A 19,464-nucleotide genomic window follows, 5' to 3' on the forward strand; every position below is an offset into this window, starting at 1 on the left:
TTTGTGCTCTCCCTCAGCACTCCAGCACCGCCTTTCATCATTGTGAAAGGAGAAGGAAAAAAGGCATCTCAATCTGTTGTCAGCATTTTTCATAATGCAAAGCTGAGGTGTGGCAGCAGAGGAAGCATGGTGCTCACTATCCAAACCAACTACGTTAGCACTGGAGGAAACAGAAGTCAGCCACTTCCTCTCCTGCCCCTCCACCCCAGGTACCATGGGCCAGACACACGGAAAAAGCTGATTTACTGTGCTGCATCAGCAAAATCTTGTCACTTCATACAGAGGAAATGACCTTTCAGGTTAAAAAGCACTTTGTCCAAAAGACCCATATGAAAATTTACACTTTTAGGCCATAATTTATCAGCTAATTACCAGTGCAATTGGTAATTTCAGTTACTCCTACACTGCTTCACCACAGAGATGCTCCCATATCTGGCTGTACATCCAGCAGATCAATCACAACATGCCACTGTATTCTGCAGGGAGTTGGGGAACAGTCTTCCCAATTTCTTTACCACTTTGCATAGAGCAGATTGACTGACACACATTTAACCTTGACCCTAAACGTGACCATTTTTTAACTGATAAGAGTTAGCTGCATCATTAAATAGACTTTGATGCCTTTTCTGGATCCTGCTTAACCATGCTGAGGAATCACTGTGTTGTGGGATGTACTGGTGGCAACTAGCATTGGTATCTCAGAGGAAAACTTCATGTCACTCCCCCAGTGAAAACCAGGCCAGTGGTAACACAGGTAAAAGTTTTTGGCTTTGCAGCTGCTTATTAACCTCATTTATATAAAAATTTCACTTTGCTTTACTGCCCTATAATTAAACCTAAGACAGGCGGCCTATAAAACCAGCATGTGGAGGGTCCTGCAGAAAGATTTCTTTGGGAATAGTATCAGGACACCTAGAAATGCCATGTTGTCCCATTTCAGGCATCAGGAGGGGCTCTGGGAAGACCCCCCAAAGCCACAGAACTATGTGCCAGAGCTCCACAACAAAATACAGCCTTCACTCCCTTCTCTGGTAGGAAATGGGAACCCTTGAGTGAAGGCTTCTATGCCAAATTCTCATCCAGGAATTTTCCAAGCCCTAACAGCCCCAATAACTCATACCAACTTGCTGCTGTTAGAAAGACGACCTGTGCCAGCTTTTCTATCAGCTGTCTCTGCAAATCTGTTATTTCTAGGACAGGCTTTAAACACTCCCTGCCACGGACAAGACAATGCTCCCTGGTGTACAAGCCAAGGGCCCAGAGAATCAACCCACACCCTCCCCTCCCCTCGGGAGGGTTCAGGGGTTATTTCAGAGTGAAATGGGACACCCCAGCAGTGCTTTGCCTCACAACCTCCCCCAGATGAATGGGTTCAGGGCAAGTAGGACATCCCCTCTCTTCTGGCAGGTGGGACAGATGATGGGAAGCATTCTGGAGCAAGGATCAGCTTGGGGAAGTGCCTGGGCTGGGGATGAAGCCCCTATGCCAGTGACCAGGTGAAACAACAGGTGGAAGGTTTCCCACATAGACATGCCAGAAACACTAAGGAGAAGGTGACTGACAAAGGCTGGTTTGTGCATGTTGGGGTGGGTTTTAGCTGTGCTTAAAGCTGCTAAGGCAGGTAAGGGTTTTACACTGGCAGAGAGGATTTGAGCCTGCCCTGCCAGCCAGTGCTGCCCCGTGACCACCTGTGCACCTGCCAGCTCTCAAACACAGGTGGGGACCCTGCTCAGACACACAAAGCACCTGTTCAGGAGTCCATTTGAATAAGAACACAGGGAAAAAAGGTGTCTTCGTGTGGCTGCAATAACTACAGGACTTCTGGGGGAATATCTGAGGACAAACAGCATCCCTGGCAAGTAGGAGTGCTGTCATACCCTTTTTACAAAGAACAGAGGAAAACAATTTACTCAAGAGAATGCAGGATCACAAAATCTCACATCCAAGATTAGAATCCTGTCCCACAGACACTGCAACATCTACTTCCTCAGAGAAACAACCCTATGGAGTGCTCTGCACTGCTCGTGCTGCTCCTGTATTGCTTCACTGAGCCTGAGGTGGAGAAACGTAACCCAGGGTGGCTCAAAGTTCCCCCTGTATGCAAGGGTCACCCAGCCACTGCCTCTAGTTGTTTCCATAGCTTGAAGTGCTTAAAAAATTAAGAAAAGCAGTTTGATTCAGGCTGTTGCAGGGCTCTGGTATCTGAGCAGTTGGGGGATATTTAATGCTGTGTGCTCAGTCTCACTGGACTCAGCCAGAGGTTTCAGCAGCTGAGAGCCAAGACTTCAGCACAAAAAGCCAAGTGTTACACAACCCAACAAGGAAGAGCTGCAGGGCATTCTTTCAGCCACCTCACTTTAATACACCCCAAATTACCAGCAGCAAATTCCTGATGTTTAAATGTGAGAGTTGCTTTGCTCCTGCCAGGTTTCACCTCCCAAGGAAGATTCTCAGAGCATCAAGTGGGGAGCAACAGGTCCCTGCATGTCCCCAGCAGGACAAGTTGTGGGCAGAGGGGAGGGGACACTCCCTGTCCACTTCCCTGGCTCAAGATCTGCCTGGTAGGATGGAGAAGGACCGATCTCCTCTTTTCACCCATTTTCACATCCCCGCTTTGAGACACAGGCACCTGTCAGTGATGCTTTTCATAAAGAAAAAATGCACACTAGGATACAGTAAGTTTTGCCAGAGATACGGTTACATTTTGTCTTGAAAAAATCTCTTTTCACCTCATGCCAGCCATCAGAGTATGGCAGCTGAGCAGGCTGAATACAGCTGTTGTCAGAGCTGATCCTCCCCCAGCCTTTATTCCAGCCCTGGAGGGATGGGGTTTACCTCCATGGGGATGCAGTGGAGAGGGGAGGCAGTCTAAGCTGCATGCTCTTTATGTGAATAGACCCTAAAAATAACACCCACACAGCACAGGTGTAGCTGGATTTTACTTAAGGGAGGAAGAAGAGAGTCAGGACTGTAACCCACCACATTCCTACAGGTCAGTAAAGAGCCAAGGAAGAGCAATGATGCCTTTACTCCTGCATTCCCTAACTAGTCATGATCCATATATGGATCATACCCACAGTGACACCTGTGTCAGGCACATCACACTGTGTTCCCATACGTGATCAGCCCAAGATACATTCAAGCACCTGTACATCTACCACTGCAAAGCTGCTCTCCCACTCTTGAGCCTACCCTGAAGCTAAATACTAACAGCTCTCTTTAGGATTAAACAGGCACAGATGTCCTGCTAGCATGACTTTCCCATGGAAGTTGCATCCTGGTGGCCCTGGAGAGCTGTTTGCTACGAGCTGTGTCATTCTCTGTATTGCAACACACCAGGGAGAGGGGAGAAGCTGCTTTGAAATATTCACCCTGCAAACACACATGGTGAGGCTGAGAGCAAGCACACACAGCACAAGTTCACATGCGAGACGGAAATACAGAGATACACAGAAATAAGTAACTACCAGCAAATCAGACTCGAAAAGGGGTGACACCACCCTCGCTGCAACTGGAGACCACAATAATCGCAAGTACAGGGCTGAGTTTCCTGCCTGCACGAAGGGGAGCCCCCCAGTTGCCATTCCAGGACTGCCAGCATCAATCCCTCTGCCATGCAAAGCACTATCACGTTACAAGCTGCCACCGTTCAGTGGCACAAACACAGCAGAAGCCACAGCCAGGCTCTCCCATGGGAGCATCCCACCAGCAGAGAGGAGCTCCCGGCGCTCCATCCCCGGATCCCGAGGGTGAGGATGGTGACAGCAGCCAGAGAGGCTCCCTCTGTTATGTGAGGAGCAGCTGGCTGCCAAAACACTGACAGACTGACAGACTGATAAAACATATTTGGCGCAGCAAACATCCCCCCCAAACCCTGAATTCAGGCACAGAGCCGGCACTTTGAAAGCAACACCGGGATCAGCCCAGAGCCAGCTTTAAAATCCTCCGAGCGCCTTCCCGGCGCTGCCTCGATGCTCCGGAGGCAGAGCACGCACCCGGGCCAGGTGCCGGGATGCTGTCCCAAGGAAAAGCCGTGACGGAGAGCTGGGTTATATATTTTTTTTTACCTGGTAGACATCGCGGAGGCCACACCAGGCTCGCAGCGCCTGCCGGCACGCCCGCAGCCGGGCCGCGTACCAGCGGCGCAGCGCTGCCACCGTCACGGTCCAGAGCAGGCGGCTGCCGCCCAGCAGCAGATCCTCCACGCCGCACATCAGCACCGAAGCCATGAGCAGCTCAAAGCCCCGTCCCTGGCTCGCTCAGACGCCCGGCGTGAGGCTGGCCGGCTTTATGCGGCGGGCAGGGGTGTTGCGCGGAGCCAGGGTCAAGCCTTAAAACAAACTCCTCTTTCACGGCGCTTCCTGGGCAGATTCCCAGGCATGCCCCGGCTCCTGACGCCCAGCCAGCGGCTGCAGTAGCTCAGCGCTACCAGCAGCTCACACGGCAGCCTTGTCCTTAGCAGCTTATATAAAGCTCCGTTAAGCTCCAGTAGCTACCACTATGTTTTCTAATTAAATTTTAACCCTTTTGCCATATGCCCTGACAACAACCCCTTTCAGACGCTGCAGAAGGAGGGGAAGGCGCTCGCCGGCGTTCAGCGCTGCCGCACTTGAGTGAGCTGGGCAGGCGCTCCACACACGAATCCAGCGCTATCTGCCTCCAACACCTCATTATCTGCTATACAGGGAACAAAGCTGTCATCGTTTTCTGCCGGCTGAGCCCGTGCTCAAATTATACAGTAGAAATCCTACTTGAAAAAGGCACTTCTGGGAACCAGCAAGTGGAGGAAAGCGGTGGGGGGAAGGGGGAATCAGTCCCGCAGAAACAGAATAGCTTGGAAAAGACCTTAAATTTCATATTGTTCCGAACCCCCTGCTATGGGCAGGGACACCTTCCACTAGAACCGGGTTACTCAGAGCCCCATCCAGCCTGGCTTTGAACACAACTTGTGCCAGTGAAATAGATGCACTCTTCTCTTCCAGCTCTGATTGTGGTAAATACCAACAGCCATCCCTCTCTTCATCCCTGCTTGTTGCATCATATGGGTAGAACACCCAAAACGTGCTAAAGAGATGATCTGCTCTACTCTTAAACTAACTCCATTAACGCAGCACTTGCTGTATGAGGAAAACAAAGCTGGGCATTGTAGCCGCGCTCTTCACAACAGCCCACAGCAAATAAACACTGCAATAATAACCCACAAGAGACTCCAGCCTTGCCTCCAGCCAGTTTAAGATTAAACAGCATCCTGCCCCTCTGGGGCTTAAAGTGTTAAAGCTCCCATGCCGAACCTTTCATTTGAGTGCTCTTCCCTATTACAAGCTCAGGGAAGGTGGACGATGGAGCATGATTAATCTTTTTAAACCCCCCGCCTCCGCCAGAGGATTTGACACTTTCTAAGCTTTTTGGGACAGAAGCTGCAGGGATCCCAACATGCTACCATCAGCACCTTGTTGAGGAAACTATTCAAGGGGCAGATTTTTGGCTAAAATCATCAGCAAGGCTGACCTGTATAAGAGTAAACTCTTGTGCAGTGCAATGAATGGAAAGGGGCAGGAAGAGCTTGCACACAGGCTGGGTGGGAGAGTAAATCCCACGGCACTGCTTCCCCGAGGGCACTGCCTGCCCATCCCAAAGGATGCTCACGGGAGGAAGCCACCTGCGTGCCCAGAGCACAGAGGAAATGTTCACAAACCCCACTTCATTCCTTCTAATCAACCTGCTCCTGCTGCAGGAGCTCGCACGCTGTGGCAGCTGGGTGATGTAATTCTGCAGACAGACGACTGCCTGCCTGTTTGAGACAGGCTTTAGACCTGTGTCTCCAAGTGATCACCCTCTTCCTTTTCATGCATAACAGAGTGAAAGCAGCCCTGGCCCTCCTGGTGCTGGTGTCCCTTGGCTGTGCTGTTGCCAGGGAGTTTCGGTCCCTCCAAGTCTTGCTTTCACATGGGGAAAACAACGACCATATTTCAAATGGATAAGAAGCTGCTACAAAGTGAGCTGAAGCAGAGAAGGATATGGCTTCTTATAACGAGAGAGAAGCAAAGATTTGGGCTGCACATTGAAATCTGGCACCCACATTCCCACACCAAGGGTTTTATCATCCCCTGGAATTACTTAGAGCCTGTAGCCACAGAAGTGTTCCTCCTCCAGTGTTGCCCATCACTGTGTTCAGAGGACTTTGACAGCAATCCACAGGTACTAAATACAAAAGGTTTCCCTCTTCCACTGGGAGAGAGTGGTGACAAATATCCATGGGGCTATTCCAGTAACCTGAGCTGGTACCAGTGCCAGGCTTGGCAGCAGGGAATTGCCATTCCCCCCCAAACACTGCTTTGGAGGGGAATCAGCCAGGAAAATCTCCAGTGGCATCCGTTCACTGCGGTCAAGTCATATCCAAATTTAAACACAGAGATAAAAAAAAGATCCAGTTTTCAAGTGCCATTTCTAAAAGAAAATAAAAGGACCCTTGTAGCTAAAGAAACAGTGCAGGGAACAGCCCTGTCTTGTGCCAGGAAAATCCAACCAACCCACTAGGAAAAGTTTACGTGGTTTTGTGCTGTGCCTGCTGCCCTCAGTGCCTTTTTGTTTTGCCTTTTTCCCCCTATTGCCTAACTAGATTGAAAAATAAGGATGATGATTTTCTTTTTTAACAGAGTACAGCACATTTGTGCTAGGTTTTTCCAGTTTCGGGTTTGTTTGCACATTTGTTTTTTTCAATTGCTCTTATGATCCATGGTATCTTTACACTTACATGTTCTGCACAGTTATTCTTTATGCTTCACAAGCTCCTGTGAGCCTGAGCAATGGCCTCAGATGCTCCATCTCAGAATGCAGAGCCATAGGTACTCAGGCCTTCCCTCCTCAGTGCTCCCAGGTGCTTTTCAAATCAATATTCCCATGACCTTGTGCAGGCTTTTTGCTCCTACAGCAAAGTTACAGCTCCATGGGTAGGCTGGGGCAAGGCAAGAATCCTCTCCCCACCCTCATTCAGGGCACACAGACTTCAAGTCCAGTCTCATGAACAGAAACTTCACCAACCTCTTCATCCCTTTGACAGATGGAGTAGGTGATAAAAGAAGTAAGAATTAAGTTCCACCTGGACTTCACCTTCCCAGCTGACCCGAGTACAGGAGTGCACTGTTCCTTGAACCTGGATAGTGTTAAACACACACAGAAGAAAAAAGAGAAAAGGAAGTTTGTGATGGAAAAAGCAGCTAAATGCAATTCAGGATAATTTTGGTGGAGTTATGTGCAGCTGATGAATTATCCATTCACATCAGTCTCAGTTACTGTTATTGACTCTCAGTCTGTTATTGACTTCTACTCTAAGAACCTGATTGCATGTGGGTTAGTTTGAAATACCTAAATAAGAGTCAAAACAGAAAACAAAATTCAGCAAGGGAAAGCCAGCAGGATAAATACCCAGGTGGTTTCCAAAGGCTGTACCATCCAGATTTCTATTCTCTGAGGAGAAGGAGGGAGAGAGAGCTCTCAGAAAACGTCTTTGTAGATATGTACCACTGTCAGGGGAGCACAAGAGACAGCTACTGCAGATCTGTTTGATGTACAGTCATATGAACAACACAGCATTCATTGCTGATAAGGAATAAGCCTACACAACAGTGATCTAAGGAGAATGTCACTTTAAAAGGCAACAGAAAACTTGATGTGTGGCAGACTCATGCCTCTCCTCACATTATTGACTGCAGATCCAGAATAATGAATAATAAAAAGAACAAAGGTTTGCTACCAACAAAATAGGAAAAGATGATCCCAAGTGGATTTTCAGGCTTCCTTGCATGTTATCTTCTATGCCAAAATTAATGGAACAAGTCTGAATTGCTGCTCCTCTTTTCAAAGTTGCTCGAATGAAGTTCACATGAATAAAGAATTCATCTGCCTGTGAGGCCAGAGGACAAGAGCATCAATCTGCTTTTAAATCTACAACTCAGTATTGCTCCTAGATAGGACTTTTGATTAGGCATACAGGAAAGGACACACACACACACACAGAGTCCTTGGTGATAGCTAATGAAATTAAAGCTTTGATCATTTTCAGTCTCTGAACCTTCCACAAAAAAAGGTGAGTTATTGTGCCGATGCATAAAATGCCTAATTCTGCAGGCTTGCAGATGTCTGTCCTAGCCAGAGCTTTAAAACATGCACTAATCCATAATTTGCACTCATATTGATTACACCTGATTGCAACCAATATTTGTACCATTCTGTAGAGCGAGCAGTAAAGTTCAGGGAACACAAAAAAACCCCACAGAGAGCCCTCACAAAGTTATGAGAGAGAATTCTGTTTCATGGCACATACCACTATTGACATCTGCTCTTACCTCAGCTCCAGGGGCTCCAGCCCTCAAGCCCTGACCCCTGGGTGGGCTCAGGGCAATGAGCAGCATCACTGAGGTCTATGCCAGAACCCAAAACCTCATTGTCCTCTGAATTCCCACCGGGAACAGCTGCAGTCCCACTTCATCCTGCCTCACCCAGGCCTGTTTCTTCTTTCTGTACAAACCTCTGTGCAGATCTGCATGAAAATCTTCCCATTTTGCTCAAGTTAGAAGCCAACAGTACACAATTACACTGGCTTTAAAAATAAACTTAAGAACTGCCCAAAGGTGCTGTTTTGTAGGCGGTTTCGTGAGCATGAACAACAGGATTACTTGGGAATTAGGACTTTCAGACAATGCTGAAGGCTGCATATCCCCTACAACTGTACTTTTAAATTCCCATCATGAACCAAGCCTGTCAAGCTGTGAGCATTAATGCAATTAACCCCAAATAAAGACGAAGGGACTTTTCAAAAATCGGTTTTGCTACACTCTGGCCCTTAATTACCAACTTAAAGTGAAATGCAGACATTGGGCACCCTCTCTTTGATGTTCTAACCTCTCAGTAGATAAGATGCTTAAGCAGCAGCACCAGTGCACAGGATAAATCTGTAATCCAACCTGCCCTGATCGAGAGCTTTTGACACAGGACTCAATTTATGGTAAGAGTGTTTGCAAATCAATTTGGTTCCTTGAAATTATCAAAAGAATTAATCACAATGTGCCTCTAACTAACCTACTTAATCCTTCATATTAGCACAAATTTGGGGACCTCTCAGAAATTAAGTCTACACTTCCACAAAAGATTTATTTAGTGTTATTCACATGATCAAATTTTAATTTAGAAAGAATGAAAAGGCAATGCTACTCTCCTTTATGGCTAACAGCATGCAGTGTAGCTATTTATTTATCAGGTTCTACACCAAGAATTTCAATTCCCAGCTTTTACTCACTGAGCTGCACCTATGTCAAGTGCCTGATGTAGCTGAAAGCCACAACTACACCCAAAATGATCCACAGCTCCAGGGGGAGGCTGATACCTAATGCTCTCCTCTCTAGATGAGGCACAGCCTCTACTAAGCTCATTTAACAGCAGCCTTACATATTTCTAAATGAGGTGCTGATGTTTTCCCTCCTCTCACAGAGCCTGGGCTGTACTATATTGCTCTACACTAATAATATAAACATAACACCGTGACAAACACATTTTTAAAGAAGAACAGCCACTGTGCCAGAAACATGAATTTCCTGCAGTCTGGATCCCATAGTAAACTAATTAGCACTTCACATCAGAAATGAAGTGCCACAGTCTTTTAACTTTATAAATTATTAAGCAGCTGCTGTCTGATTCCTCAAACAGCAAATTTCATACCTGCCATACCCAGAAGTACAAAATCAGGTCAGGTTCTGAACAAGTGGCAGATGCTCCAGTTTCAGGAGTCAGGGTTTATCATCCTGCACTACCACTCTATCACCATCAGAACAACATCACCCAGTTTGCAGAACACAAACCTGGTTCCTCCAGTACCCTGTGGCCAGTGCAGCAGGGCTGTAATTTGCCACAGCTCCACTGGCTTCAGTGAAACCTCACGTGTCCAAACACACAATCAGCTGGGGATGCTCCAGAGGCTACGTGACATCTGGCAGCAGGGAGCAGGACCTCTAATGCAGGTCACTATTAACATACACCTGCATACAAATTGTATTTAAATTTTTATAAATGTGGATTTCTAAGGTGGGAGAACTTTGCAGTCTCAATGTCAGTATGCACTGTAAAAATACCTTGTAAGGAGAAACACCAGCCCAGACTTGTGGGGAAAGAAGGATGAGGAGATGGGAGAAAAAGAGTTTGATCTCCAGCTGAAAGAGGATTTGTTTCTGTCACACACATGAGAGGCTGTGAATGCTTTCCAAATTATGTTTATGTCCTTTCTCAGCCACGTGGGTGCTGGCCAGCAGAGCAGGATGGGGACTGGCAGGAAGGCTGGCATCTACCCAGCCACCAGCACCACCGTCTGCACATCTCTGGGCACAGAGAGCTGCCCAGGGACACAGCACAGCAGGTCAGGGTGTGACACTGCCTTCCCTGCTCCAGGATGGGGCAGGACCCTGGAAAACCACCCTCTTGTTCTCTGCTTCGTGGGCAGGGCTTCCTTCTCAAGGAAAGCTCCTTCAGGAGGGCAGAGTCACTGCCAGTGACGGGGGAAATCATCCTGCACTTGGTGCTACTCCCAAGTCACATCTGGAGGAAACGAGAGATCAAACAGCACAGGGTGGAAATGTGGAGCATCCTCAGAGCTGCAGAGATTGGCACCACCACCACCCTCCCAGAGAGGGCTTCACCCAGAGCCTCCCTGAGCTGCCAGAGGAAATGATTCACCCCTGCCAGCCCCTGTGAGAGGGAGGACACCCCGACCCCCAGATCAGGGTTATCCTTCTGGGAAGCATCCACGGGAAGTGATGGCACAGCAGGGAGAGACTGTGGCTGCCTCTGGAAGCTGAGGAAGGAAAAGCAATTTCTCTCCAAGCTGCTGATTTCACCTCACTGCTTCCTAACTAGGTCCCAGCCCAGCAGCAGGTCACTCACTCCCATGCAGGCTGTGCTGTGCCTCCTACCCCAAAACCAGCCCTCAGAGATGGTCCCCAAGCCTGAGAGGGGACAAGGAGCCTCCAAAGAGGGGCTGAGACCCTGCAGAGCAAAGGGACAGGCAGCTATCACACCCCATGAAAATAAATTACAGAAAGAGACAAACACCCTCTACATCTCCAGTGGTCAAGTACCTCTACCTCCCTCAAACTGGCGGGGGGAAGTAATAAAGTGCACAAAATACATTCAGCATCCTAATTTTGGAGGCAAAACTGCAACATCTTCTGTGCACTGACACACCACGCTGACAAAATTTCTACCTGCTGTGCCCAATTATTCAGGTGAGTCAATGCAGTCCCTTCACCTCCCACCCAGACCTGCTGCAGCAGCTTCCCAGCAGCTGGAGCAATGCCAAATCCCTCTCTGTGGCTGGACTCTCCTCCTGTCCATCACCTTACCAGAGCCACAAAATGCTTCTGGGTCTTATCAGAGAAGTGGCAGGTTCAAAATCTGGAGGACCAAAGGGTTCCAGGCAGGTGACACATCCAGCCTCACTGGTTTGTCCCACACCCCCCTGGCAGTAGGAGGGTTTCCTCCCCAGCTCTGGTCACTCAGGTGGACGCTGTGCTCCCCGACAGGTGCCACACCTGCTCAGCTTCCCTCAGGCACCACCATGGATGGAGCCATTGCCCTGCTAATGTCCCAGACAAAAATGGGGCAGCGTCTCCTTCATTTCGAGTCGCCAAGGAGTATTAAAGGGAGCCTGGAGAAGCCAGGTAATTACTTCTGGATGAAGTATTTCACAGTAGATAGAAATAGAAGTACGTGAGGAGCGTGAAAAACCACGGCTGCCCCAGCTTTATGATTATTTTATAGCCTCATTAATCTGTGGCAAATGGGGCAGAATTACTACATAACCTAAATACTGGGCAGAGATCTACAGCTCTGTAAGAAGAAGCATAAATGAGATAGTAAAGTTTCAGCATTCTGCATGATATATATGGTCACCAAGACAAAAATAAGAGCCCAAACCTACCAGTTTCCTGAGAAGAATCTTTTAAAGAGAGAGAAGAAATGGTATCTAACTCTTGTAATTATATCCTCAGCACATTCATTCGCTTAGCATGAGTAACTCAGGATGCTGTGGCCTCCAGAAAAATCATGACTCAGAGCAATGCTGTGCCCTTGATTAGACTTCATGGGTCATGCCTAGCCCAGGGAAGGTGTACCTAGGAGAGGACCTTCCCTATGTACCTGCTCAGATCACTGCATTCCATCAAACACAAACCGACACAGCATCTTGGGTGCCTTTGTGTTCTTCCCCCTATCCCCAGCTCCAGGCCACAAACCCAGCAGAGCAGGATTCTCTTCTGTGTGCATTCAGCATTTGGCACAGCAGAGCACCAATACTGATACAAGCATTCCATCCAAATCCTTATTTAAGGCAACCCATGCCCATGGCTGCTGGCTGGCAGAGGCTGGCAGGGATGAGGGCAGGAGCACAGCAGAGCAGCTGATGTGATGCTGATGTGATGCTGATGTGATGCTGATGTGATGCTGATGTGATGCTGATGCTCCCCCATCACTCACTTCATCTCCCCCAGGCCCCAGCCCCACCACTCCAGGATGCCCAAGAGAATGGTCCTGTGGACATTTTTATCGGGGACTTGATCCTGCACAACAACAGATCTTGTTGCACCTGCTACAGGTGAGGTCAGTTCAGATCCTTTCGAGGCAGAGCTGCGCATTTTCCCAGCCAGGGGAGAATCACCAACCAGTGGGAAGAGAGTGCACTTATTAATAAAAGAAGAAATTGGTACCGTGTGTTTATAAAATAAATTGCCAGCACTTTTGGTGCTGTGGACTGATGTTTTCTGTGAAGACAGGTCTGATGCAATTGCACTTCCAGAGCTAGGAAACACAAAAACAACATTTCACAATGTCTCACCTGTCGCTACAACAATTAGTGTCTCATTTCATTAACAAAGTACCTGTACAGTGCTCATTTGCCAGCTCTGGACAAATAAATGGGCAATAACCATCTAAAATTTGAAAGGAGGCAGGTTGGGATGTTGTTAGAACAGATGAGCTCTGGTGTAAAGAATCTCTTGAAGGTGAGCCTGGGTTCAGGGTGTTTGGCTGTGGAGAAGGAAACAAGTTGAGCAGCTCATGGCATTTTCCCAAAGAGGGGTCACCTCGTGGCTGTGGGGGTGCAAGGAGCAGCTGATCCAAAGCAGAAGGAGAAAGAGCAGCCATTGAAAGGATGTTTTCATCCTCAGAAGGCATCCAAAACAAACAAGCAGCACGCCATGGGCTTGATCCAAAGCCCATTGAAATCAGTGGAAAGCCTGCAGCTGCCCTCAATAGGCTCAGGGGGAGGCCGGGCATGCCTTGGGAGCCCCATGTGCTGCCCCACCAACAAACACACCGACCCCATGGGGGACTCTTCACCTCCTGCAGCTCCTCCTGCCACTGCTGCTCTGTTCTCCTTAGCCCCAGCAGGCATTTTGCCGTCATTAGCTATTCAAGCCACCAAAATTATGTATTAAATACACTTATATAAAAATAAATTCTTTTTCTGCGCAGCCCCAGGAGCTCATACAGGTCGTGAAACCATTGCTGGTGCAGCTGTGGCCCACAAGATCTGCACCAAAAGCCTGAACCACAACTCTGCTTTTCTGTGCTTCACAAGGTTCCTTCTGGAGCCACCACACAGGTCAGTCCTCCCCCAGTGCCACCCTTGTGTCTGCCCTGGAGCTTTCAGGAGCTGGACAAGAAATCTGCACTGATGGTACAGAAAATCCGAGTTCTTCTCACCAAGACAGGCCAAGTTGAGACAACAAGTTTTGCATGTTCAAACTGAGCAAAGCTCCTTCAAAAGCCACGGGTCCTGATCCAATTTTCTCTCCCTTTTATAAAGAAATCACCAAGAGAAAGGCCTGAGCCAGCAGCAGTATCAGATGCTGCAGGGTGGGAGCAAGGGCAGGGTGGGAGCAGTGATGTTGGGAAATGTCAGAAACACAAACAATGAGAAAGGAAACGGGAGGGAAAGGCTGGGATGGCCACAGGGGCTGAACCACCCCTTGAGGTCAGCAGGACCTCAGCCCTGTGGGAAATGGGGTGAGGTGTTGGCCATGGAGCCTCGTCCCTGCCAGCTGGGGTTCACCCACACCTCACCCCGTTCTCACAGCCCCACACACCGGGCACAGCAACTCCCCCCTGCCAGCACATCTGTCCCCACAGCTGGTGGCCATGGCCAGACCCACAGGAAAAACTGTGCAACCCCTTATCCCAGTGCCTGTGGAGGGTGAGGACAAGGGTGCAGAGGCAGGGCTGTTACCTCAGCCCACAGCTCAGAGTCACTCATTTTGTAGCTGACTGGGGAGACCAAAAGGAGAGAGGTGATGGTAAAGCCCATTCTCCCATTTTGCCAAAGGACTGTGGATAAAACAGGCTGTAAAAACTCAACATACCTTGGATCCAGTGTTTTGTTCTGGTTTCTAACTCCTTTTACCCTTTCCCTCATCACCTTGGCAAAAAGGAAAGCAGAGCAGACATGCTGAGAGTGGGGCTTTAGCCCAGCCAGCCTCCCCATAGTTTCCTAATCTCTCTTCTGGCCATCCTGCAACAGCAGGAACTCCCCAATGGGGGTCAATCTGAGACCATTCATACACTTTAAAAGTTATTCCTGCTATAATAGGCACAGATGAGAATTCTGCTTTTTGTTAACAATTATCCCAGGCAGTAACTTCAGTTTTCCCCTCGCTTCCAATAGAAACAATGCAGGACTGAGTAGTACCTGTTGTCAGAGAAATTTTTAACTAAATAGATAAGAGGGGCTAAAATGGCTTCCTCAAAGAGGAAATCCCATTGCTTCCCTCTCCCTGCCTCCTTGGGATGTAAAGCAGACTTGAAAACTGCCCTTGCCATTATCAGAGCTGTGATTCAATCAGCATTTCATGGTCCTAATTAACAGGTATTTGTTTTCATGGGTGTGATTCCTCACTTGCCAAGCCTGCAGAATTATAATGCATTTTTCCCTTCCTCCTTGGAGAGGACATGAGACAGGGAAAGGAAGCCATTTGGAGCAGGAAGAGGATGCTTGGAAGTAGAGCTGGGGTGCTTATATTAGGCCCTTTTGGAGGTCAGAGGATCAAACTGAGATCGTTTTTTTAAAAAGTGTGCTGTTCTCATTCACATTAATGGGCAAAAACTAGCACAAAAGGCTCTTTGCCTACCTGCCTGAGCAGGTCACTCTGTCCTGCCCAGCTGGTCCTGGAGGATGCTTCCCAAAAACCCTACTGCCATCCTGTGCACATGGCTGGAAGGGGACAGGGGACATCCAGCCCAGTTAAACTGGAGCACCTGGTCCTCCTCTCCCTACAGTTCTACATCAGGAGGAAGAACTTCCAGCTACTTCTGTCTGGGCCCTGCTACACCCAGTTTTACTCCCTCCTGCCCCATATACCTGTTCCTCAAGTCAGGCAGTAGCTTTTGGGTGGGAACAACTCTGGGACTAGGCCTTTGGAGGGTAAAGAACTCACAGCTGAAGGCTGAAAGGGGCCCACATGTCCCATAGGCTGCCTGCAGAGACAGTAATTGATCCTGAGGGGCACAGATAGAGGGAACTGTCCCCCATCATCACAGCCCTGTCCTTCCCACCCTCCCCAGGCACTCAGTGGCCTTGACAGGGACATGGGGATGATCTGTCCCTTCTGCACAGAGACAGCAAGCTCCTTCAGCACCCAGCTAACTCATGGCTGGAATTCACACAGGAGGGGAAAATAAATTCTGGGGTTTGAGAACAAATCTAGCTGGTGCTACATTTTCAAATCCTCAGGGAGTTAAAAAAAAATATAAAAATAGTTACATTGAACATCCTTTCCCCCTTTCCCTGCTGCTGAATGTTAAATCAAATAATGCTTCCCCCCACCAAGAACACAGCAGTCAAGGGAATACAATTTCTTCTTCTGTATTGCTAAGTGATGCATTTGCCTTATACAGCAGGTAAAATTGTAGCACAGCACCATCTGTTTCTCAATATGCTTGCTGCCAGCTTCCATTGCAGGGATTTACTCCCATAGCCCTCCCAAGGCAGAGCTGAGCTGCCTGTCACACGAGAAAGGGATCTGTCACCTGCTCACTGCCTATTTGGGGCACAACCTACTGAAAGGTGGGCACAGAACATTTATTTTCTGTCATACAGCACAGGCTGACAGTGCCAGCTCCAGTGAACAGCCCTTGATGATGCTACACATCCTTAAAATATTGCAGGGGAAGGCACATTTTCCAGCTGTTTGTGCCTTGTGCCAGAGCACATTCAGATCAGCAATTTCTCTTCTAAATATTCCGAGGGTTGCTGCAAATTTTCCACTGTGATAAAGCTGAAGGAGAAAAGCAGCCAGCAGTTCCACATATTTAGACTGAAATTTAAGGGACTTGTACACAAGTGGTTGTGAAAACCTCAGACGTCAGTCAGGCAGCTTCCAACTCCTTGTGTGTAGTGGATTCAGGCAGATCTCACACAGTGACCAAAGCAGCAGGGAGCTCAGAACAGAGCAGACCCCAAGGGTGGCCATTCCCAGGGGGAACTCAGGGGGTGCCAAGCCCCAGTGCTGGGGGTGCAGAGCCCTCCCAGGGCTGCCCTTGAGCTACTGCTGGACAACAAGAAAACCCACACTGCAACTGGACCCAAATGCTGCTGTTCTGCCTGCAGAGCAGCTGGTGGGGCTCTGTGCTCAGCAAGGGGAGCGGAGCCCTTGAGAGCTGCAGCAGCTCTGCCTGCTGTCGTTTTGGGGCTGTGAGGTTCTGGCACAGGTTCCAGCACCTGGCCCAAGCCAGGGCAGCATTCCCACATGGTTAAGCTTCTATCCCCTCAACACCCATGGTCAGCATCATGTCCAGATGGACAGCTGACCCAGCAGCCAGCCCAGCACTGGGAACCACACCAGGAGCAGGTCTGCCATGAGCAACACCCATGCAAAATAAACTTGGGAGCACCCTCTGAATACCCTTCATGCTCTGTCCCTTCTGACCCAAGCTCCAGGAGCACCTCCACCAACCACAGGGACATCCCCCCAACTCCTGAGGCGGTCAGTCTCCCAGGTTCAATTAATTCACCAACCCAAAGAAGTTCCTCTCACCTGAGACTCAGGAGACAGGCACCTCCTGGAAGAGAAAGCTGCTCGCACACCTCACCCTCTGCCACACGCCATAAACCTCTCCTGAATCCGGATCCAGACACTCTGCTCAGCCCCTGGATCTCGGCTCAGCTCTCCTGCACAGCCTCGTCCGGGCGGCTGGCGCTGGCCAAAGGCTGCTGGCCACACAGCACAGCACCGAGCTGCTGGCTGCAGCCAGGGGAATTCCTGCAGCACCGGGAGAAGCGGCCAAGCACCTCCCAGGGCACCCGGGACAAGAGAGCGCCTGTCAGCAGAGGAGAGCAATGAGCAAACTGGTTCAGCCTGTTGCTGCCTCTGCTGAAGGCCAGCTCGGCACTGGAGGTGTGTAAGTCATGTGTTTGCTCCTGCCCCAGCCTGGAAAACAAAACAAAACAAAACAGCAAGTGGTTTTGTAGGATTTAAGACTTTCACCCAACTACTTTCAAAGAGGTTATTCGATGACTGAAATAGGGATGAAACAAGACCGAGAACTTCAGTGCCAAAGTTGTAGCAAAACAAATCCTTCCCCCTCACAGATTTTTTTTTTTTTTTTTTTTTTTTACATATAAGCACCCCCTCTTCTACAGCCCTAATTTTATTGATCAGTCAGGAATGGGGAGACTTGTTTTCACTTCTCTTCCCTCCAGCCCCATCTATGTCGCAAGCTGTGAGAAATTAAGACAATATCATCACTTTACAAACAACCTGCCCTCATCTCCCATGGAAGGAAAGGAGAGGATCCATCAATGCTTCAAAAGGGTCCAGTTGATCTGGAAGTACAACCTGTTACACTCTTCTTACCCCTTAAATACCTCAACTCCCATGGCTGCAGGTTTCAGCAGCTGCTTTGTTGCCTAAGGGGTGCACCACAGAAATGCACCAAAACACAGAGCAACCAGCTCGGAGCCAGCACAGAGCCAAGGGAAAGGCTGATTCCAGCCTGGCCCAGGAGCCACTGGCCCACCTGTGGATGTGGGACTGCCCCTCAACACCAGCAGAAACACAACCTCACTTCAGCTCTTCAAGACAGCCCAAATGAGCTCAGATCTTGGGATGCTTTTTCTTACTGTTTGTGCTTTGCTGCATTTCAGCCCTCTAGTTGCTGTTCTAGTTCCTGTTGCTGTCTGGGGGGAGACTCACCTGCTTCACTGTGCATCCCAGAGGGTGTGTGTAAAACCTGCACCCCTAAAGGAGCCACTACCTCGCCTACAGCACCCAGAACACTCCACTTGGAGATTCTGACATTCAGGATTTAAAACATCTTGAAGCATCTGTGCATGAGAGCACTTCTGGCCCACTGCTGGACTGCTCTGCTGGGAGAAGCCTAATCAATTCATACTCACAGTTCTCCAGCCTTTACTTATCCTGTTTTACACACCCTGTATGGATTTCATCCTTTTTATTATTGCACTGTTTGTGCAGTGTCTTTATGGAACACTACAAGGCAGAATACCTATTTTCCCTTGCAAAAAATCTCATGTATGCTAAATGGAAACATTTCTCCAGATTTTTACCCACAGTGACACAGAACAACCTCTGTGTCCCAGCCTATAAAACAGACATGGATTACAGAAAACACCAGGGACACAGCCAAGACCCTGGTGCAGACTGAACCACAGCACAGCTCCATGGTGACATTCCTGTGTCCCCCAGGCCAGCAGCCACTCTTTCTGCATCAGGTTCAGTCCAGATGCAAACCCTTCCTTGCTTAGCATCTTTTAGGTTCATCTCTGCATAATCCTTCCCTCCATTAGGCTAATGAATGAAGTGTTTCCAAGGAGCAGAAACATACTTGTTACCAAATTACAGGAGTCAGGCTGAAGCAGATCCTTTAAACAAACACATCCTGACTAAGCTCTTCTAACCCTGTTTACCCAATCTCCCTCCTCCAGCCCTTGGGTATCCCCAAAAAAGCAGCAGCATTTTGCTGCTGCAGGACCGGTCTTTCCATGGCCCAGGGCACTGGGGACTGTTTCAAGCCTGCCCTTATGCGAGGAATCTGTCCAATTCCCCTCCTGGGTGAATTCTGCTGTGCCTCCCCTCCTGCATCCACACACCTGTGCTTAGAGAGGGCAGCTCCAGCATTAAAAACATCCAGCGCTGCCAAAATCTCCTGCTCTCCCTGGATTTTCTCCTTGGCAGCTGCAGCATGCATTGCTTACACTTTTGGGGGCCCTCACACATAAAGCTCGAGCCTAGGGGAGCTGCCCATACTGCAGGCCCTGCATCCCCAAGAACTCCAGGGTTGCCAACCTCACCTCAAAAACTGTATTTTTAATCCCACTGATCACAGTGATGATGGTGGCAGCTGGCAGGACTTGCACAGTTTCAACCCTCCCCACACCTGTGTACACCACGATTACTACAATGTGCA

General features: G+C 48.9%; 1 protein-coding gene across 1 annotated transcript in view; it reads right to left on the minus strand.

The window, feature by feature from the left end:
- The window catches only part of FRMD4B (FERM domain containing 4B), a 90,538-nt gene extending 73,382 nt beyond the window's left edge, over positions 1 to 17,156 (minus strand). The window contains exon 1 of the mRNA XM_088061867.1: positions 17,073 to 17,156. The gene's annotated coding sequence lies outside the window, so the exon portion shown is untranslated. The remainder of the gene's footprint in view (positions 1 to 17,072) is intronic.
- Positions 17,157 to 19,464: the final 2,308 nt, after the last annotated feature.

Source organism: Pseudopodoces humilis, chromosome 13 (assembly GCF_049639895.1).
Source record: "Pseudopodoces humilis isolate 2021_Gansu_Grassland_sample_001 chromosome 13, ASM4963989v1, whole genome shotgun sequence".
NCBI lineage: Eukaryota > Metazoa > Chordata > Aves > Passeriformes > Paridae > Pseudopodoces > Pseudopodoces humilis.